Source organism: Ovis aries, chromosome 13 (genome assembly GCF_016772045.2).
Source record: "Ovis aries strain OAR_USU_Benz2616 breed Rambouillet chromosome 13, ARS-UI_Ramb_v3.0, whole genome shotgun sequence".
NCBI lineage: Eukaryota > Metazoa > Chordata > Mammalia > Artiodactyla > Bovidae > Ovis > Ovis aries.
The window spans coordinates 72,958,630-72,981,727 of record NC_056066.1 but is presented as its reverse complement, the minus strand read 5'-3'; the positions used below and the strand labels follow the sequence as shown (position 1 = coordinate 72,981,727).

Sequence of the window (23,098 nt, the reverse complement as noted above, 5' to 3'; positions counted from 1 at the left end):
GTAGTCACGTATGGATGTGAGAGTTGGACTGTGAAGGAAGCTGAGCGCTGAAGAATTGATGCTTTTGAACTGCGGTGCTGGAGAAGACTCTTGAGAGTCCCTTGGACTGCAAGGAGATCCAACCAGTCCATCCTAAAGGAGACCAGTCCTGGGTGTTTACTGGAAGGACTGATGCTGACGCTGAAACTCCAATACTTTGGCCACCTGATTTGAAGAGCTGACTCATTGGAAAAGACCCTGATGCTGGGAGGGATTGGGGTCAGGAGAAGGGGATGACAGAGGATGAGATGCCTGGATGGCATCACCGACTCGATGGACACGAGTTTGGGTGAACTCTGGGAGCTGGTGATGGACAGGGAGGCCTGGCGTGCTGCGATTCATCAGGTCGCAAAGAGTCAGACACAACCGAGCAACTGAACTGAACTGAACCGAAAGCATGCCAGGAAGGTTCTCTGTAGATGATTTTTGTACATGTGCTTGGGTGTATCATAATATATTTGAAGAGTCCCCTAGACACGAACACTTCCCTGGTAACTTAGACAGTAAAGCATCTGCCTGCAACAGGAGACCCAGGTTTGATCCCTGGGTTGGGGATCCTGGAGAAGGGCATGGCAACCCACTCCAGTATTCTTGCCTGGAGAATCCCATGGACAGAGGAGCCTGGAGGGCTCCAGTCCATGTAGCTGCAAAGAGTCAGAAATGACTTAGCGACTAGACAACAGCAACTATAGGCAGCACTAGTTCTTTATGTGAATATTTCGGCCTATGTCTAGCTGTTTCTTTAGATACATTTCTAGAAGTAGAATTGCTAAGCTAAAGGGAAGGGTGAACTAATGTAAGACACAATATTGTGACACATTTGCCTTCCTGAATGACATAATGGTATTTATCATAACCGAAAAAGATGAGTAAATAAAACTTGTAAGTTCAGTTCTGTTCCTATTTATATTCCCACCAGCAGCCTGTAAGACTGTCCATTTATCTGCACCCTTGTCAAGAATGGATACTGCTATTCTATATTTTTTTAAAAGGTTAATCTGCTAAGGGAATATAAGTATCTTCCTTTGAGCACCGATGATTTTCTGAAGGCAGTCAGATCACCCAGTCACCACAGGGATTCTGGGCACTGGGCGGATTCTGAGTTAGGAAGTGGGGGGTGGGGGGATGGGGGGGGTCTAAGACACTGGCGTGACCACCGGAGTTCACAGTACTCTAGTTGAGATGGGCCCAGCAAATCCCAGTTCCAGACACATGATGTCAAATGCCAACGCTCTTCATAGTTTGAGGATGCTTCCTGCACACGGTCAGTGACAGGGAAGCTCCCAAATGTCCCTGAAAAGGCTAGGCATTGCATGGATTATAGCGTATTCAAAAAACAACCTACACCAGGCGGACATGTACTGATGGCAAAGTGTCAGAGATAAACTATTAGCTGAAAAATTCAAGGACATTCCTGGTGGTCCAGGAGTTAAGACTCAGCTTCTGAAGCAAGGGGTGTGGGTTAGATCCCTGGTCCAGGAGCTAAGACTCCCATATGCCTCACAGCCAAAAAGCCAAAACATACAACAGAAACTATTATAACAAATTCAACAAAGACTTTAAAAATGGTCCACTTCAAAAAAAAATATTAAAAAAAAGAAAAATGCAGATCGCAAAACAACACCTTAAAGAAAACTCAGTTTCAGCTCGTACAACTCAACAACACCAAAAGAAAAACAGCCCAGTCAAAAAATGGGCAGAAGACCTAAACTGACATTTCCCCAAAGAAGACATGCAGAGGGCCAACAGACACATGAAAAGATGCTCAAAATCACTAATTATTAGAGAAACCAAGTCAAAACTACGAGGTATCACTTCACAGAGGGTGCAGAGAAAAGGGAACCCTGCTACACTTGGTGGGAATGTAACTGGGTTCAGCCACTGTGGAAAAGAGTATGGAGGTTCTTCAGAAAACTAACAAACAGGATTTAGCAATCCCGATCCTGGGCATGTGTCCAGACAAAACTCTAATTCAAAAAGACGCACAAACTCCTATGTTCATAGCAGCCCTGCTCACGATAGTCAAGACGCTGGAGACAACCTGAATGTCCACAGACAGGTGAACGGATGAAGGAGCGGTACGCACACATGGGATAGTGCTCACCCATGGAAATGAATGGAATAGCAGCATGGAAGCAACCAGAGGCGGTTCTACCAAGCGAAGGGAGTCAGAGGGCAAACACTACATATGACAGCACTTACATGGAGAATCTAAAATATGACAGAAACGAACCCACCTTCAAAACAGAAGCAGAAACAGAGGAACTGAGTGGTGGTTGCCAAGGGGAGGGGGCTGGGGGCGGGACAGAGTGCAAGGCTGCAGCTGGCAGATCCAAGCTTTCATACACAGAATGGATAAACCAGGTCCCACTGTATAGCACGGAGAACTATATTCAGTATCCCGTGATTAACCGTAACGGAAAAGAATATAAAACACAATGTACGTGTGTGTGTGTATAACTCAATCACTTTGCTATATAGAAATAATTAACAAAATATTGTACATCCATGTATTTCAATTAAAAAAAAAAAAAGATAACCCAGTTTCTATGGAGAACACAGCAGATACAAGAAAAACACCTTGCTGAATGTTGTACTTTGTGACGAAGAGGAACTTTCACGCCTAAGACTAAATTTTTATAACGGTAGGAGTTTGTATAAGCAAGCCCAGGTTATTGTGCAATGCTTTCAGAAAGTAACCGACACTGGCAGGAAGCTCCCGGAAAGCGCCCAGGGTGGGGCTCAGTAAGTGGTGTGTGTGTGAGAGAGAAAAGAGGGACTGGCCAGTATCGGGGGCTCGACCCGCATCTCCCCACAACCCCAGGCTGAGAAGAGACACTTGGAGAATGAATGAGGAGGAGACAGGGAGGCGTCCTGTAGTAGGAAGAGTAAAGAAAAGGACACGTGATCTGTTCTGTCGCCAGACCTTGTGCAAGACTGCCCCCCTCTGGGCCTCCATGTATCAGGTCTATAAAACAGAATTAAGGCTGGGCCAGAATTCCAAGGCAATCCCCGCAGCTCCAGCAGGGGGCGCACCAAGACAATTTGTCTAAGCTGCCTTGAAAGAAAGAAGTTGCCCTAGTTGTGTTGCTGGTTGCTTCTCGACCAAAAACAAACAAACAAAAAAACCAACCAACACACCCCAGGCTCTGAATCTGCCAGAGATGGTTCTTCCATAGGTCAAGGAAGGTTCACTCCTACACCCTCCCTCTGGGGAAACTGCTCAAAGCTTCAGAACTGGGGACTGGCCTGTGGTAATAACAGTAATAACACAGAATAAAATTTATAATGATAGCTCTAACCATAATAGTAAAAGCAACAGTAATCAAGTCATTATGTTTCCTGGAGAAGGCAATGGCACCCCACTCCAGTACTCTTTGCCTGGCAAATCCCATGGACGGAGGAGCCTGGTAGGCTGCAGTCCATGGGGTCGCTAAGAGTCAGACACGACTGAGTGACTTCACTTTCACTTTTCATTGTCATGCACTGGAGAAGGAAATGGCAACCCACTCCAGTGTTCTTGCCTGGGGAATCCTACGGACTTGCAGAGCCTCATGGGCTGCCGTCTATGGGGTCGCACAGTTGGACACGACTGAAGTGACTTAGCAGCAGCAGCAGCAGCAGCAGCACCTTGCTTAACAAAATTTCCACAGCAGCCTCTGAGGTCTGTGAGGTGAGTTTATCTACCACCACGACCTGGGAAGGTCTGTTTCAGGTGGCAGGACCCATACCTGCCAGAGGAAGGGAGACCCTGGGCAGGCCCCACCAGCTCCTAAGCCCCGGCTCCTCAGGGCTTTTCCTCCACCTAGGACATGGTCTCCACGAGAACCGCTATTTCTGTCTGGGTTTTCACCTGGCCAGGCCGAAAGGCCTAACCCCGGCAGCTAAACCATACGCTCTGGCTGCTTGGTCCTCAGCTTGCCCAGGGCCTGGCAAACAGCAGGTGCTCAGGAAATACTTGTTAGATTAAATCTGAGTCTGTCCATTGCTCTGTCTCCTCTCCAGCCCTCTTTCCCTGCCTGTGGGAACCAGTGGGAAAGGCCTCTGTCGGCCACAGATGGCTGTGCTGACGTTCCAGTCCAGGGTCTCCAGCATCTGACACTGTGGGATGGATGGAGTTACAGGCTCCATCGGAAAGGCTAGTATCCTTCTCGAACTGGCACTCTGTGGCTTTGGCTCCTGCGCTTGCCCGGCTGACCTTACAAGCTGCCCAGCGCAGGAGGCTGACCTTCCTGGCTCGGAAAGGGAAATGTGCCAAACTCAAAGGCCGATCCTGGAAAACACCAACAGCCACCAGTGTGCTCCGGCTGCCTCCCCGCCCCCACCCCCGCAGCGATGGGTCTAGGGAACACACTATTTTCATTTTTCTGCAACATTTATATATTTTCCCTTCACTCTCTGCTCTTAAAAGTCAACAGCAAATGGGGAAATATGAGCAACCATCCTCAGAGTTGGAAGCTGCATCAGCAAACGGTCGTTCTCAGACTCTGTTGACGACAGCATCCACGCCAGGAACTCTGAGTGACCTGATGGTAACACCAAGAAACCTCCACTTTTCTCATACCCTTGAGCTAGTAAGTCAGCAAGTGGACAGATGAGAACAGTCCCTGGCTGTAGCAGCCTGCACTGCTCCTGGGGGTAAAACATAGCATCTTTCCACGTGTATTTCCTTTTCTGTGAACTGTACTCAAATCCTTTTGCCCATTTTTCCATTAGATGGTAGCATTCCCACTGATTCATGGGAGTTCTTTACATATTGAGATAATCAGTCTTTCACATTAAGAAGCATTACACGTATTTTGGGGGTTTTGTTCTCTGATTTTATTTCTCTGTGCACACACATTTTTTTTCTCTTCAAGTAGTCAAACTGATCCATATTTTACTGTATGGTTTTCGGGTTCTGGATCATACTTAGAAATGTCTTCCCCACTCCGAGACTGGGGAAGAATTCTCTCTTGCTTATTTCTTGTACTTTCCTGGCTTTATTTTTCATATTTAAATTTTTGATTGAGCTTGAATTTATTTGCTATGAGCTATGAGGTAGGGAATCTACCTTAATTTTTCCCAATTATCTCAAAACATTTTGTGGAATCATCAAACTGAAAAGACTCCCTGAGCTCATGGAGACAAACCTCTCATTAATACCTGGGGAAAGTAAGGTTCAGAAAGGGAAAGTGACTTGCCCAAAGTTCTGGATCTAGCCGTCTGACCTCCTAGTCCAGAGGTCTTTCTCCCATGCCTTGCTGCACCCCTGGGGGTTGGAGTCCCCAGCGATATGACCCATCTCTCGGGGGCATGTGGTTGCCAGGAGGCATCCAGTGCCGGCGTGCGGACCACGTCCCTGCGTATGAGCTCAGAGACCTTGGACAACTGCCTTCATTTCTCAGGATCCCAGTTTCCTCCTCAGCCACATGGAGATAACAGTAAAAACCTTCTGCTTAGGGGGCTGTTGTGAAGTCAATGGGACAGTGTGCTCAAACAGAGTCCGGTAAGATGTGTGCAAGGGAAGAGGCTCACAATAAGTCATTACTACGGTCCATTCTCACTGGGTGACTTATCAGTAACACTGTCCTATTGACACTTTCTGTCAGCTTCTTTGTTTTACTCTCTGTTTAGCGATGCACAGAAGGCCAAACCTCCCACTTCCTGCTTGTGTGCTTTATGGTGCTGAGTGAATTAAGTTCCACAAAAGCGGCGCCCTGGCTGACATGTGGACTGCCGCATCTGATAGGCCTAGCACAGAGGTGAAGCTCAGTGAATATTTCATAAGTGAGTGAATAATAGAAGACGGTCTAGATTCCAGGGCAGAGCAGAGACTATGCAGCTTTGCCTTATAACAGGGGCCAGAGGTCTGGCTCAGTCTCCTTACAGCAGGTGACCACCCTTCTCCCCACCCAGGGACCTTCCCTCTCTCCCAGCTTCCTTTCCCCTCATCAGAATAATCAGGTTGAAACATGATCCCTACATGTCTTCGAGTCCTGAAATTTCATTCACTCATTCATTCAGTGTTTACTGAGTACTTTTTATATGCCAGGCACTATGCCAGGTATGGGGTATGCATTGGAGCCAAACAGATATTTACTATGTGATAACAGAAAAAGGCACCGGAAATCAAAACTACAATGAGATGTCACCTCACATGGATCAGAATGGCCATCATCAAAAAGCCTACAAATAATAAATAACGGAGAGAGTGCGGAGAAAAGGGAACCCTCCTCCTCTGTTGGTGTGAATGCAAATTGATACAGCTTGGAGAACACTATGGAGTTGCCATATGACTCCTGGGCATGTACCTGGAGAAAATTCTAATTTGAAGACACATGCACCCTAAAGTTCATAGCAGCACTATTTACAATAGCCAAGACATGGAAGCAACCTAAATGTCCATCAACAGATGAAGTTGTGGTGTTTACATATACATATATATATATAATGGAATATTTCTCAGCCATAAAAAAGAACAAAATAATGCCATCTGCAGCAACATGGATGAACCTAGAGATTATCACACTAAGTGAAGTAAGTCAGGCAGAGAAAGACAAATACGATATCACTTATATGTGGAACCTAAACTAATGATACAAATAAACTTATTTATAAGGCAGAAGTAGACCCATAGACACTCACAGACATAGAAAACAGACTTATGGTTTCCAAGGGGAAAAAGGGAGGGAGGAATAAGTTTGGAATTTGGAATTAACAGGTACATACTATACTATACATATAATAGATAACCAACAAGGATCTACTATATCAGACAAGGAACTATATTCAATATCCTGTAATATCCTATAATGGGAAAGAATCTGAAAAAGAATGCATATGTGTGTGTATATATATGAGACTGAAGATAGAGAAATACATATATGAGGCTGAATCGCTCTGCTCTACACCTGAAACCCTAACTCAACTATACCTCAATTAATAAAAGAGAGAGGGCCATTAACAAATAAACGACTCTATCATCAGGGACTGTGGTAAGTGTTGTGGAGGAAGAGAACAGGTTTCTCTGTGTCGGGGTGGTTCAGTTCAACACTGTATGGTCAGGGAAGGCCTCCTTAAGGATGTGATCCTGCGCTGAGGTCCCCAGGAAAGTCAGACAGAGGGTGATCTAGGTAGAGTCAACAGCCAATCTGGGAATAAGCGATCTACCGTCTTCTATCTCAGCTTGAGCCCTGAGTGGTGCTCAAGCCTGATGCTCTCTGCTCCTCCCCATCTTCAGGAGGTTTGGGGGCCTTCCTCGGGGTGAAGCGTTTGGCCCTGAAAGGGAAGAGGCTTTGGGCTCAGCTTCCCAGACCCTTGGCGGCCCAGGGTCAGAGGCAGCGCTCTCACAGGTGCTTGCCCTGGGCGCCGTCTGGTTTCCCCACGGGAAGCTGTCTTCTCCATTTGGTTGGTGTTCTCCCCCAGCTCTGTAAACTGAAGAGGCCCCAGCTTTTGCCAAGAGCTACACAGTCTGTTCCAAGTCTAAAGCTATTAGTCCTCATAGCTCAGGCAGATTCCATGACAGCGCCAAACTGTTTTCCAAATATACCAGAAAGGTCATTTCCTGTTTTTTTTCTTTTTAAAAAATTAAGTATTTGCAGAGACAGTACAAATAAGAAAGCAGAGCCTTCTGCAATGGACACGGAGCAGACAGTGGGACTTGGTCCCCTGGGACAGGCCTCCTCAGGGGTGGGGAACATGCTTTCTAAGGCTCCTCTGAGGGAAAGCAAGGGCTGTGGAAACCTGATGGAAATACCAGGGCCTGCCGAGCTGGCATTCCTCAAATTCAGAGGAAGCGGCTTTTCTCTGTGATGGGAGGCCAGACCCAGAGAGGCACTGAGGCGGGGAAGATAAAAAGGCCCGGGCCCCAGACTGGGAGCACTCGCAGAACCTGGGAAAGGGCAGAGCAGCGGTTCTGGGAACGCGCCCCAAGCTCTACCTAGCCCCTGAGGGACACACCCAGGGCGGAGTCTCCAGAGAGGACCGGCTCCTACCAGGGCGGCACCTGACGCCCACAAAGAGGCATCCTTTGGAGGCAGCTGGGCAGGGCCTTGGCCTCCACACCCAGGGGGCCAGAACCACGCGGCAGGGAGGGCAGGCGGTGGAGAGACTGCTTTGGGAGGGAAGCGGGGCGGTGCTGAGTCACACGAGGTCTCCACGGATGCCCTTCTCCTCAGACCACTCTCCTGCTGGGGGCCTGCAGACCCCACACTCTCTGGGCCTCCCTCCAGCCTGACGGGCCACTTCTTAACCTCGTCCATGCAGGTGCCTCCTCTGTCAGGGACCTTCGTGTGAGAGGCCCCCAGGCCCAGGCCCTCTTCTCCATGTGCCCCCTGGGGGCTTTCACCCTTGCCCTTACAGTCTGCGTGGATGGCTCCCCAGGCCTCTCTTCAGAGCTCTAGAATGGGCAGTCTAGCCGCCTACTCCGCCCTCCCCTTGAACGTCTCACCAGCATTTCCGACTTCACGTGTCCAGTCACAAGCCTGCTCCCCCTAGCAGCCCCCAGGTCAGTGATGGAACCAGATGCCGAGGCTGCTCAAGTTGGAACACTGGGGTCATCCCAGGGGAACAGAGTATTCTCCGTCTTCCCTCCCAGTCCAGTCTGTCACTGGGTCCCCACGCTTCTACTTGCAGAACTGAGCCTGAACGGGTCCCCTCTCCCTTCCAGCTCCCGGTCTCCATCACTGCTCACTTGTGCCCCTAGCCGTGGCATCGCCTCACCACCTCCCTGCTCCCCACTTGCCCCCGACCCAAGGTCTGCGCTCTCCACGAGGGCCAGGGCAAGGTTCGTGCCTCAGACACTGGGTCCTGTGGTTCCCCTGCTTCCTTCGGCCTTGGATGCTCTAGCATTTCACATCTGGCCAAGTCCAAGCTCTCTACACCAGCCCCTGACATCCTGCACTGACCTGGGCCCGCCTTCTTCTGTGAGCTTTTGTCTCATTTCCACCTTCTTCTCAGCCCGTTTGGGTCTTTAATTCCTCATACTAGCTCTTCTGGACTTCAGGGCCTTCATGAGACTGTGTGTTCTGCCTGGAACATTCTCCATCACTTTTCTTTTTATAGAGCCTCTTAAATGGATTTCTAACCCTGCCTTTTTAGGCGCTCCTGCTCTGGGACCCCGACACAGGGCCCTGCAGGTCGTGAGATCCCATGCTCACCCAGCTGCATGTGGGCTGAACACCTGGAATCCTGCATGATACGGTGACACAGCGAGGGCCTGAGGTTGCTCAGCTGCTGTCCCTAGAGCTGCACACCTCAGTGGCCACAGAATCCTCTTCTGTAAAATGGAGGCGTGCCAACTGCCTGGAAAGGAGCTCATAGGGAATAATCAGAGCCAGCAATTATGGAGTCCTAACTGCCTGCCACACTGCTAAGCATCTTACAGGCATCTCACTTCATCTTACAGCAACTCTCTGGAGTAGGAAGCATTACTACTTCTGTCCTACGCAGGAGGAAGCTGAGGTACTGAGAGGCTAAGTACTTGCCCAAGGTCATATCATCCACTGACTGTGGAGGAGGAGGGAGCCTGTACTATTGGTACAGGAAGCACAGCAATCAGTTAGCACCAGGCCTGGCAGGCAGGAAGGAGTCACTGAAAACTGTCCACTCCCCTTTTTCCCCTTTTTTCTCCTCTATCCCCCACCTCATAACAAGGCATTTCTGAAGGAAGGAAAAGAAAGCAATGAAGTCCTAGGAAAGCATTTTGCAATGCTGGCGAAAGCATATACCCAGATGCACTTTACCCAGGCTTAAGCAAAATTCTGTTGAGGATGTTTGACTGTAAATGTAAGATCTTATGAATCTATCCGGTGACGTTGGGTTGATTCTCTGAACTCTGCCACAACAAATTCTAATTTTTGTCATATAACTTTGGTGAAACAAGTATTGGGGGTAGACATTTAAAAAACCCTCGCCCACTCTGCCACTGTGTCTCCCCCTGTGGCTAGGCAGTGTTAGCACTTCATGGAGGGCTGGGTTGGGCGTTTGGGATGGTGATACAAGCTCTTCAAACCATGGGAGTCTGTGCTTCTGTGGAGCCTTGGGAAAGAAGCAGAATATAGCCCAACAATATTACCACTTGGAGACTGAGTCTCCCCGGCTCTCCTGTGGTTTGCATGTTATCTATACTTGGTGAGGGCTCCGCTAAAACGCAAAGTTCCCAGAGGCCAGCAATCCCAGCTGGAACGTGGAAGGAGGACCGGAAGGTGAAGTGAGATCACTTCCCAGCAGGCTGGACTGAGCTCCAGCTCTGCCGAGGCCAGGCTGGGTGCCTCTGGGCAAGGTTCTTGTCTCTCCAACCTCGGGGGTCTCAAGTGTAGGAGGAAGGGGTAAGCTGGGTATCCCTGTGGTGGTTTTGAAACATATCTGCAAGTTCTTTGACATTTTTCTTGTCAAGAGGTGGAGTATAATTTGTATCCTTGTGAATGAGCTGGCTGTCGTGACTTGCCTCTAACTAACAAAATACAAGTGATGACATGTGACTTCCAAGATGGGGTTAGAAAAAGCGTCAGAGCTGCCATCTGGCTCCCTCTTGGGACACTTGTCTTGGGAGCTCTGAGCTGCGTGTAGGAAATCTGAGGCTGCCACGTTTTGGGGATGCCCAAACCAGTCACATGGAAAGGTCCTGGGCTGGCCATGGAGGGAGATACAGCAGGCGGCCCCAAGCCGACTCCTCGAGGCCCCGACACCAGCCACTACCTGCAACTGCATGGGAGACTCAAGCCAGAACTGTCCGGCTGGGCGGTCCCCAAATTCCTGGCCCACAGGAAAAAGCATGAAAGGTAACACGGCACTGCTGTCGTTTTAAACCACTGAATGTTGGCAGTGGAGTGTTATGTGGCAGTGGATAAACAGGGTGAGTTCTAATGTGACTTCCAGCTTGGGGTCCCTCTACAGTACCTCTAAAAGTCTACAGAAAACATGCCCCAAAGCCATGGTGGAGAATGAAAAGAAGCAAGATATTATCTCTATAATATGGATTCCTTCACCTATTCATGTAATGAAATATTACTGATCACTCAGCGTGTACCAGGCTTGGGACTAGGTGCCACAGATACAAAAGCAGAGAGACACCAGGGGCTCTGGAGGGACAGTCAAGGTGTAGTTAGGGAGGTTGACTCAAACACCTGTAATTCTTAACCAGGGAGGAGGGACAGGGGCACACATACCAGAAATCCCAAATCACTGGTGAACCACAGCTTCAAACTATCCCTCCTGCCTCCCCGGGGGATTCTGACAGTGCCCCAGACGGGGATGGGTGAGTGTTTTGTAGTCAATGACCACTGCCCCTATCAGCCTCTGTTCCTGATGGAAGGTGTCATGGCCCACATACATGATGAGAGAGGAGAGACTTTAGGGACCGATTCTGTATAGGAATCTTTTAAAACTTTAAGAATCTTTGAAAAGCTTGGGTGCTAGGAGCTGTAACAATAAGATGTACAAGGCAGAGCGGGCTCAGGAACCAGCCACTTACACACAGTCACTAACTTTAAAGATATGACCCCCTCCCCTATTTATTGCTCACTGGGCACTGGGGATTCAGCAAGGAATAGCACAGACTCTCTGCCCTCATGAAGATCACAATCTGCTGGAGTGACTCATACTAACAAGCAAACAGAATAACCATCAGGGGTAACAGTGCCTCGGAGAAAGCTAGAGGAGGGCGAGGGGCCAGGGGTCTCTCAGAGTAGAGAGGGAGGCCCTCTGGGAGAGGGACATGGGTGCAGGGACTTGGGGGGGATAGCCAGGTAAGTGTGCCAGGCAGAGGGAATAGCGTGCAAGAGGCAGGGCCTGCCTGGAGTCCAGCAAGAGGACAAGGAGGCCACAGGGCTGGTGCACAGTGAGTGGGGGAGAGAGAAGGCTGAGGGTGGCCGGGGCCTTCCAGGGCCTTGGAGGATAAGGGCTGACCTGGAGTTTTGTTCTGATTTTGACTTCCCCCTTTCAGGGCCATTCCCAGATGAATGCCTTAATGCTCCCTTCCATGCCAGTTCTCAGAGTCTCCTCCCCGAGCCCCCCCACACCCCGAGTGGACGGGGAGTTAGGCCTGAGGGTGTCTCATCACACATCCCTCACAGGCACAGACACTACTGACCCAAAAGCAGGGCCAGCTGGGGTGGCGGGGGGCCTCCAGTCTTCAGCTAAAGGAGAGACAAGGTTCTCCTTCCATTCCTCCTGCCTCTGGAGAGAAGCAGAGCTCAGAATCCACACAGCACAGTACAGGAGAGGATCGATGCAACAAGGGAACCAGGCAGAGTCACAAGTCTCCAAGCCAGGGGCCGCCCGACCTGAGCAGAGACACAGGAAAAGAGCCTGATGCTGGGAGGGATTGGGGGCAGGAGAAGAGGGCCACAGAGGACGAGATGGCTGGACGGCCTCACCGACCCAATGCACGTGAGTTTGAGCACGCTCCGGACAGGGAAGCCTGGCATGCTGCAGTCCATGGGGTTGCAAAGAGTCGGACACAGCTTAGTGACTCAGCAACAACAGGTTCTGTGCGTCTGGCCCAGAGTCCACACAAGATTTCAGTCTCCTGGTTCAGTACCCCATTCCTCCACCCCACACCTCCAGGCATGGGGTCTTCAGGGCACGGCCAGCCCCCAGGGCCCAGTGGCCCCTTCCCTAACCCAGCAGAAGAAAAGGGATTCCTGCTTTGCCACCACACAGGTGCTGGCCCACCTGTCCCATATCTGCCTTCCCCACTGGCTCCAGGGGGACAGGCACCCCTTCTGGTCACTGTATCCCCACTACGTCGCAGAGTGTGTGACGCATGGAAGATGCTCAGTAAATGCATCCATATGAACGCGCAAATGAACAAACAAAATTAGCAATGAACACGTGCACTCTCAAGCCAGTGATGAAAACAACCGCCCGAGCCCTGGTCCCTGACCAAACAAATAACAAAGGGAATAATAAAAATGGCTACTATTTAGGGGGTATATGTGCTATGTGTTGGATATGGTTAAGAAGTGCTTCTCAGTAGCCCTGTACAATTAGGTCCCTTTTACGCATAGCAAGGATGTACTGGAACCCACCCCGCCCCCCACACCCAGGTGTCTGGCTCCTAGGCCCGAGGCCTCAAAGGTGGTGTCTCCCTTTGGCTCAGGGAAGCAGAGCTGGCCAGAGCTGAGGACAGGTGAGCTGAAAGGGGCTGAAATGGCAGGAGGGACTGACTGGGAGAAGAAAAGGAGGTTCCCCTTGGTCTTCCTTGAGACCTTCTCCCACCTGCTCACCTGACCTGCCAGGGCTCTGCTCCAGCTCGGAGAATCACAGGACGCTCCTTCAACACCCATGGAGAATGCACTCTTCCCAGCACTGGGACTGAGGCTATTTGGGGAGGCCCTGTGTTACTGAACCCTCACAATGGATAGCCCATGGCTTGGAGAAGCCACATGAGTCCCCTAAGGGCCTCCAACCAGTTACGGACTGAATCAGGCCTTGAACCTGGATTTCCTCAACCCAGATTCCGAGAGCATTCTCTAGGATGGTGCATTCTGGGGACGGCTCTGTCTCGACGTGGAGGACACGACATCTGTCTCATCCTTAACAGCGAACTGTTCTGTGACCAAACTCCCTGCCCCTCTGGCTTGTCTCAGCGCCAAATGACTCTGCCCACCTGGCCCCAGAAAGGCCACGTGCTGTACTAACCGGGATGAGGAGTGTGCAGAGGGACTGAGCGCCTACCACAGTGCCCGCTGCACGGCACCCAGGCAATGCTTTCAAAAAGAACAAGCGAGGCAGGAGAGACACACAGTGGATCTGCCAACTTGAAAGAGTCCAAGAGAGCGTGTGGTGGCACCCAACCTCCGAGTGCCTGACAAGCTCCTGCCCTGAATCTCAGAGTGACGGGCAACAAGCTGAGGGCCCCTTCACTTCGACAGCTAGAGCCAGGCAGAGAGAGGAGGCGGGCCGGGGACTCCGGTGACAGGAAAAGGATCCCATGGCTGAACCGCCACTGGTTCTGACGTCACGGGAGAAACGTGGCCTTAAGCAACCATCGTTTCACAGCTGCCCACTGAGAAGGGCCCACTTGACAGGTGATGCTGAGAAGTGGGTATTACTCGGACAGAAACTTGTCTCTTGTCAATCCTAAACTGGGGCATATCAAAGACAGGCTCGTAGCTTCTTAGCTAATAAAACCATTTACAAAATACATTAGAGTCAAATTTCATTTGTCTAATTATTCCTCAGGGAATGACTCACTCCAGATCACCAAGATTCCCACACTGTTACTCTTTTAAGCATCAGAACCTTCTGTGGAGACAGAAGGAGGACTGGTGGTTGCCTGGGACTGGGGAGGCTGGGGGGCTTGGGAAGGTGATGAGTTCAGGATGTGGGGTTTCTTTTGGGGGGAATGAAAAGGTTCTAAAATGATCATGGTGACAGATACACAACTCTGAAATATACTGTAGGCCAATGAATTACATATTTTAAATGGGTGAACTGTGTGGCATGCGAATTATATCTCAGTAAAGTTGTACCAAAAAAAAAAAAAAAACCCACAAAAAACCCTTATCTGAGTTAAAATGGAGAGACTCTTCTCAGGCACTGCACTAATGCATTAGTGTATTACCCACTAACCTTTTCTTAATGATTTAAGATCAGTGCCATGTGCACAGTTCTTAGTATCTTGTATAACATGGCGATCTTCTCAGTATTATACGATACAGAGCTGTCTGATCTACCTTACACAGCACATTATTTTTTTCTAAAAACAGTGAATTTACTTTCACCATAAAGCTTGGTGGTTAAGTTCATGTACTTGGGTCATGTATCACTTACTGACTGTGTGACCTCTGGTGAATTACAAGATCTTTCTATGCTTCGGCTTCCCACACGTAAAATAAGAGCTTCAACCTCCATGGGAAGTTGTGATGATCAAATAAGATAAGGTATACGAAGCACTGGATGCTGCGCCTGGTGGTGGGAAGCCAGACTGAAATTCAGCTGTCCATCAACACTGTTCCCACTGGGCTGGCTTCCCAGGTGCCTCAGTGGTAAACAACCTGCCTGCAGATTCATCTGCATCTAGGGGGCTTCCCAGGGGCACTGAGGCAGAACAGGACACAAGCCTGGTGGCTTAGGAAGGAGATGCAGGAGACTTGGGTCCGATCCCTGGGTTGGGAAGTTCCCCTAGAGGAGGAAATGGCAACCCACTCCAGTATTCTTGCCTGGAAAATCCCATGGACAGAAGAGCCTGGTGGGCTACAGTCCATGGGGCCGCAAAGAGCTGGACACGACTGAGCGTACAGAAAGAGCACTGTTTTTGCTTCTGTCAGTGTAGCTGCTGTAAAGCCCCTCTGAGCCATAGCCTCAGAAACCAGAAAACCCCCAAAGTGTGCTCAGTGAGATGAAACAGGGGCTGGGGGGTGCAATTTCGTGGTTAGACTTTGGGACATGCCATCAGATGGCTCTAAGCGCCAGCAATATTAGCTAGTTTGTCCCAGTTCACCCTTAAACAGAAAAACCTAGATGAGGTCACCCAAGATATCCTGGCACTCGGAAGACTGGTGCCTGAGGAGACCCAGGACCCCAACACACTTGGGGCTCTCTCTTGATCATATGTGTGTGCTCAGTATCCAACTCTTTGCAGCCCCAGGCACTGTAGCCCGCCAGGTTCCCCTGTCTATGGGATTTCCCAGGAAAGAATATTGCCACTTCCTTCTCCAGGGGATCTTCCTAAATCAGGGATTGAACCCATGTCTCCTGCATTAGCAGGTGGATTCTTTACCGTTGAGCCACCAGGGAAGCCCCTCTCTAGACCACTGATTCTTAACATTCAGAGGTCACAGACACATCTGAGAATCCGAGGAAAGCTATAGATATTTAGCCTAGGAGAGTATGTGTGTATACATATAAAACTGTGCCCATGTTTACAGGAAAATCTTGAATCCCAGAAGAAGCCCGTTTAAATACCTTGGCTCCAAACTTCACATAACCCCAGCATCCTCAAGGTTCAGTGGCTAGGCCCCAGTGCTCCCACAGCAACTAGAACAGAAGGCCCTCTGACCCTGGCCAGATAAACAGTCCTGGGAGCTGACTGCCGCATCCAAGTCACTGCAAACATCTGCATCCAGGGGCTTCCCAGCAGCACTGAGTCAAAACAGGACACAAGCCTGGCGGCTTGGGAAGCTGCTATAGGGCAAGGCCCAAATGTCTTGCTGATAAGCAGCTGGGGAGTTTCAGACTCAGGGCAGCTGCCTGCCAGATAAGATCCTTTCTCTGCCAACAGAGAAGAGGAATCTTAGGAGCGGTGCTAGAGGCAGGCCGGGCCATGAGAGGGAAATCGAAGGAGCTGGAAATCCCCCAAACTCCCAGGAATACTAGGACTTGGACAGTGACATAAAAACCAGAGATTCTGCCCAAATGTAAGAAGATGGAGCTGGAAAGGGGTAGATAAGTTGGGGGCAAGGGAGCTGGGTGGACCACAGATCAGAGACTGTTAAAAAATGTTTAGATACCATAAAGATATGAACACTGACCCAAGGCAGCCATACTTCCAGGCAGACCGTTCTAGGATCTATGAACTGCATTCTTCTTCCAACTGGAAGGGACCTGTACCATCTCTCCTCATCAGATCACTGGGCTGTACTTGTTTCTTTGGGCTGGGTTTTGCCTGCTTTTGCTTCTGCACCACAGTATTAAAATCCCCATCATGTGCCCTTGTCTTTATGAAAATACTTTTACAACAAACAATTGGTGGACGGGGACGGTGGCATCGCACCCAGATTTGCTAATAACTCCTGTGTATGGTTTCATCTGCTTAAGTAGATGGTTGAAGAAACCCATTCTGCTGTTGGCCACCAGAGGTAAACTGTCTTTCTGACTCTCTATAGCATCAGAAAAACGGTGTAAATGGAATCATGACTGAAACTGCAGCGTGATTTTATATAACTTCTGAAAAGGGCCATCCTGGCTCTCCGTCATGGGACGCCGAGTCCTCTCTGATTTCGTTTGGAACCGATTTCTTTTCCTTCTTCAAACGGAAGTAAAAGTATTCAAGCAAACACTCGTGACGCTGCAGCAGAGTGGTATGAACAATGTGACGACCCACCTGATTTAGTTTCTTTTTCCTCCTCGCATCTCTTCAGATTTTCCACTGTTGACTAATCAATGTGGAAATTCTAAGGAACCAGAAGAAAAACAAAAATTAGAGCCAGACATCCCCTAGGGCTGAAGCAATTTTTTTACGAATACAAGTTAACAATATCTATCAACTTATTAACTGTGCACATCCTTTGGCTCACTCAAACATCTAAAAATTTATACTATAAATAGGTTCACATAAGTTTTAAAAAAAATATCCAGTAAAACATGCTGTGTAAAGGTAAAAAAATAAAAGAGGAAACAACTTAAGTGTCTGCTACTAAGAAAAAGAGTTAAATTATGATATCAATGAAGGGGGAGCTATACAGCCATTACAAAGAACGGGGGAGATTCTGTGGTACTGACATGGGAAAATGTACATACTCTGGTGTTTAAAAAAGTGCAAAATTGTATATACTATTGTTTGTTTAGTTAAAAAATGAACTTGATTGTTTATATTTAGGAAAACAGTACAGCATTTGTGTATATACACACTTTTTGTATCTATATTAGAAAAAGACAAACAGCAAACCAAAAACAGCGGCTCCCCCTGGGACTCAGAAACGGAGGGGAGAGGAAGGAAAGGCTTTCAATCTTTATACGAACTGTTTCTGTTGCAGCTGAAAACTTTTATTAGAGGCACACACATCTTTCATAGTCATTAAACACGCTATTTAAATTCTAATGTATCAAGAGTAAGGGCAAAAGACATTTTTCGCCAAAGACTAAGCAAGTTTCCATTGACAGACTCCAAAACATTCTCCGATAGAAGAGAAAGTGAACACAGAGTAGCAGTGTGATTTTAGAATCAACAGTGAGCAAAATTAGTAAAGCACAGTGGTACATTTAAACAAGTACCGACTGAGTGAAACAAAGCTAAATGAGGAGGTGAAAACAAATTTGACAGCATTTGACAACGATAACATGGAAGGTGGACCCGAAATCAGAGATAAATATTCTAAGGCCCTTGATTATTCAGGACAAAGAAATGCTGTTTTATTTTAGAGAACACATCCATGATGAATACTGAAATTTTAAAAACAACAAAATATAGAAATAGAACGCATGAGTCCAAACCAGTTAGTATGCTCCTGGGTAGAAAAGTCTAATTATCCCAAAATGCCAACCTTCCCAGATTACTATATAATCTTAATTAAATTCCAATAAGAATACCAATAGGCTTCTTGGATAGGGGAATTAAAAACATTACTTTAGAATTCATATGGAATAGTAAGTATTCAAGAAAATTAGCCAAGAAATAAAGAAAATCATAAAAAGTAAATAAGGGATTTGTCTTAAAATTTTAAAAAGTTACTATAAAGACATAATAATAAAAAGATAAAGAACAGAAGAATAGACAAATAAGTTGTGGGCTAGAAAAGTTCAGAAACATACCATAAAGGAACTTATTAATGACAAAGATGGATTTCAATACAAAACAGAAAAGATGGCGTATTTAATAAATGCTGCTGGCCTATCTAGAACAAAGCCTGATCATTACTCCTCACTATGCACAAACATAAATTCCAAAGGGATTAAAGATTCAGGATTAAATTAATTAAAATGATATAAGTATTAGAAAAAACATGTATTAAAATACTTATGTAACTTTGAGGTGTGGAAATTATTCCTAAACAAAGCAAGAAATTCAGGTACTATGAAGAGCAATACAGAAACAAATTAATAAATAATAGATTAGGAAAAACATTTGCAACACATATGGGATCTTTAATATATAAACACATTAAGCGCTCCTACATGTGGTTGAGAAAAGGCAAACAATTCATAGGAAAATGGGCAAAGGAAATTCACAGATAAGGAAAATGAAAAGATCGGTTAACACGCAACAATGCTCAATTTCACTGAAGAATATACAGAAGTAAGATGCTCTTTCCCCATCAGCCTGGTCACAAATGAAACAAGAGAGATGGAGGGAGAGATGGACAGAAGACAGAATTCCTAATACTGGCAAAGATTTAGGGAAATGAAAGTACTCACATACGGCTGCGGAGAACGTAAACTATTAGAACTCTCTGTAAAGTAGGATTATATTATCAATCAAAATATCAGGTATGAATACTTTTTAACCCAGCGATACTATTTTTGAAAACATAATCTATAAAAGTAAAAAGCACCAGTGAAGAAAGATATGTACATGAAGATAGTTAACGCAACAAGATTTTTAACAGGAAAAAAATGGTAGTAGCTCGAGTATCTGCCAAAGGAGAACTGGTTGAATATATTGTGGTACCTCTCTAGATGTACAGCCCTGAAGTTATTTAAGAGTGAACTGGATTTGTACCTACCCGGGATGTATTATTTAGTGGGAAAAATAAACTGTAAAATAACAAAGTACAATCCCACTTCTGACAAAACACGATAACCACACACATACACACAATCTCCATGTACACGGGAGCTCGGAGAGAGGCATGGAAGGATATACACCAAGCTAACCACCCTGGTTATCTCAGAAGGATGGAAATGGGGAGCAGGAGGAGAGGGGAGACTATAAACTCTCTGTATACATCTTCAAATTGTTCAGTTAGTTCCAATCAGCACATGCATCTCTAGGGGAAGTCAATGAAGAAAGCAAAAACAACAACAAAGAAATAAACACACGGGAGCAGAGACGTGCAGTACAGTAAACTGTGTCACATACTACCCGCTTATCTCTACATGGGATAGTTAACTGCACTTCCTCTCACTTTCTTTTTCGGTCAGATAGACCAGGTCTTCCAACCTATCATTTTAACAGCTGGAAGACAATTTATCTAAAAAGCATTTCTTTTGGCCATGCCCTGAGGCATGTCGTCTCTTAGTTCCCTGATCAAGGATCGAACCCACGCCCTGAGCATTGGAAGCGGCCCAGTTTTTACCACTGGACCTCAGGGGAATCCCCTGGAAGACATTTTTAAAAGCTTCATGAGATGGGGAAAAGCTGCACTTTTCCCCCTAAGCATTTATGTGTTTTATTTTAAAGGGGAAATTTTTTTTACTTAAAAAAAAAAAAAAAGCCCCCTTTTAAATATCCACTGCCCTGCTCAGGTGGTGTGTGGGCTGGTTCTGCAACGTTGGCTGTTTTCTGCGGCTCCCTGCCCCTAGTTACCTTCCTTCCAAACCCCAAATAAATGTACTCCCAGGCACCTATGTCTGCCGGGAATCAAGGCCCAGCAAACCGCAGCAGCTCTGCTCACAAGGCTCTCTTGGCCTCCAAGCAGATTCTCTGGCTTCGCTATCAAATGGGTCCTGGAATCCACAGAAGCAAAATTGACTGTTTTGTAACCCATTCTGATGGAAGCAGAAAGGAAGGAGATGGTTTATCCCAGCGGATGAAACGAAAGAGAAAAGAGGAACAGCACTCACAACAAGCTCTTGAAGGCGAGCCACTTAGGTGGAATCTGCCGTTTCCGGGTTACCTGGAAGGGTACACTCTGCCCTTTCCTGGTGCCATGCTTTGCTTTTAGTTTATTTCATTTCATTAATAAGAAATCTTTCGCTGAAATAATAATGAAACCGCATGTGTCTATAACACTTTGTATTTTACAAAGCACTTTACGATACTTTATCTTTTTTGATCTTCACAATGGCCCTGGGATCAGATCAGCCTCATTCTCCTTTGGAGATGAAAATGAGGCCCAGAGTAGTTAAGGATCTTGTAAGGTCACACAGCAAGTTGGTGACAGAATGTCAACACAAACTCTGGTCTCCAAACCCAAGTCCAGTAGGGAGCTCACAACTGAAATCAGAGAGAGAAAGGGAACTAACAGGCAAGCCAATGAATGAAAACACTGGCTCTTGGGGGTACCAGATTTTTCCTGCCCCTTATGAAAAAAATTAGACCAGGAGGACTATTCTATGCCACCTCAGGGAGAAACTTGGTGCGTACGCTGGAATCCAGCTGCTGAGGAAGACGAGGACAGTCCTTCCTGGGTCCTGTCCTTGTTGCCTCCATCTCCTCCTCTTCTCTCTCGCTTTCCCCTAGGCTTTAGCTCCACTGGCCTCCTTTCAGTTTCCCAACATTCCCGCCTCCAGCCTTTCACTGGTGTTCCCCTCTCTACCTGGAACAGTCTTTCCCACGACGCAGCACCCTTGCGCCCCAGCCCCCTGCTCCCACCTTAGCTCTCAGCATAACCGACTCCTCATCTGGGTTCAAACACCACCATCTCTTGCGGCAAACCTGCTCTGTACCACACTCCCCTCCACATCCCTCACTCGTCCTGGGTATTTCATGACACCACTATCAGTCCTGTATGCCACATGTGAGGAGGGACCACGGCTGTTCTGTGCAGCGCTCTCCAACTATCACCTTGCCCAGTGCCTAGCAGATATTAGGTGTTCAATAAACACTGGCCGAATACACGAAAGAGTTACTGAAACGAATCAAACGCTCGGCTTAAACGCTACTCTGTCAGGCTTCCATAGCACTATCCCTCTCTTGGGGCACATGATCACACACGTTAAGAGTTTTTCTTCCTATCAGGCTGGGAGCTACTTACAATTCTCACTTACCCTGGTATTGCCGACAGCACCTTGCCCATAACGCTGAAAACACAAGGGTTCTTAATGATGGATGAATTCACACATCCGTACAGGAAAATACAAAGGAAAGCTGGGGTCCTTAATCGACGGCAGACCTGGTTTCTCCTCTGCCCAAGGGGAGCGCAACACAGAACCTGAGCACCTCTCAGATACGCAAATAGGGACTCTGCCAGGGAGAGAGTAAGAGCTCAACTCCGGATGCAGTGGGTGTGAACCTAAGAAGGGGATGGGGGCAAAACCCCGGATTGCTAATGGGAACTTACACAGGCGAAAACTTCCCAGTGACTAACTGCAAATGCGGATCAGAGACCTAAAAGATTCATGGTCTTTGACCTCAGCACGCCCTATTTAAAAATCAGAGAACTGAAATCACTGCGTGATGATTTCAGTATGTTTTTCTGTACTGTCTAGCTTTTCCTTTCCGTGGTGGCGGTTTAGTCATGAAGTCGTGTCCCACTCTTGCAACCCCTGTACCTGCCGGGCTCCTCTGTGCATGGGATTTCCCAGGCAATAATAATGAGCGGGTTGCCATTTCCTTCTCCCAAGGGATCTTCACGACCCAAGGACTGAACCCATGTCTCCTTCATTGTAGGCAGTCTCCTACGTTGCAGGCAGATTCTTTACCGACTGAGCCACCAGATTCAGCTTATCCTTCTGTGAAGGTGTTCTAACTTCGTAATCCGGAAAAAAAAAAAAAAAGCCAAAATAAGTGTTGTAAAAACAAACCAACAGAAAGTGTAGTGGTGATTTTAGACAACAGAATCACCCATCCCTAGGATTCTGTGTCCTCTAAGTTGGGGCCGTGGCATTTCCATGACGAGTTCCTTTCTTTCCCCTGAAACCCTGGGGGATAGGAAGGTGCTGGGGGTGAAGGCTTCAGCAGGAGCAGCTCTCATTTCTTAAGGCAAGTGCTGGCACGGCTCTGGACGTCAGGAAGTGGAGGGGAGTGTGGGGGTAATCAACCCAGCTCAGGATCAGGGCCTCGTCCACCTGCTGCTGATCCGCCGTAATTATCCACTCATCTGCCTGTCTTCGCGATGCTCTGAGAACTACACCAGAGCAGCGGCTGTCTCTTCATCAGCCTGTTCCTCGAGGCGCGTGCTCTCAGTGACCACCAGCCCTCAGCACGGCTCACTGACTGGCAGGGCCCACGGCCATACAGTACTAAACACAGTAACAGACCCAGGTCCTTGGGACATAGAATGCATTAGCAACCAAATGCTTCATTATTCGAGTGCCCTGAAGGTCCATTATTCAGTTCGGAAGAGCCAAGTTGAAGGACAGCAATTTCTTGGAAGATTAGAGGCTACTTTTACAGTTAGGAGATGTTGGCTTCCTCCGGTCAGAGCGGATGCGTTTATCATCAGCAATTCAGAATCACTTAGCGCGGCAGCTGAGTGCAACTCCCAAAGAAACCATTCTTTGAAGGGGCAGTACTTCAAAGTTTTCGTGA

General features: G+C 47.7%; 1 protein-coding gene and 1 long non-coding RNA gene across 3 annotated transcripts in view; one reads left to right on the top strand and one right to left on the bottom strand.

The window, feature by feature from the left end:
* Positions 1-23,098, bottom strand: part of PKIG (cAMP-dependent protein kinase inhibitor gamma) — an 83,871-nt gene that overhangs the window by 6,924 nt on the left and 53,849 nt on the right. For both annotated transcript variants that reach the window (XM_012189228.4, XM_004014588.5), the window contains exon 2: positions 17,072-17,141. The gene's annotated coding sequence lies outside the window, so the exon portion shown is untranslated. The remainder of the gene's footprint in view (positions 1-17,071; positions 17,142-23,098) is intronic.
* On the top strand, positions 3,423-14,172 carry LOC121816228 (uncharacterized). Its single transcript, XR_006055716.2, has 2 exons — positions 3,423-3,712; positions 4,045-14,172. It is a non-coding gene; the product is annotated as an uncharacterized LOC121816228 (long non-coding RNA).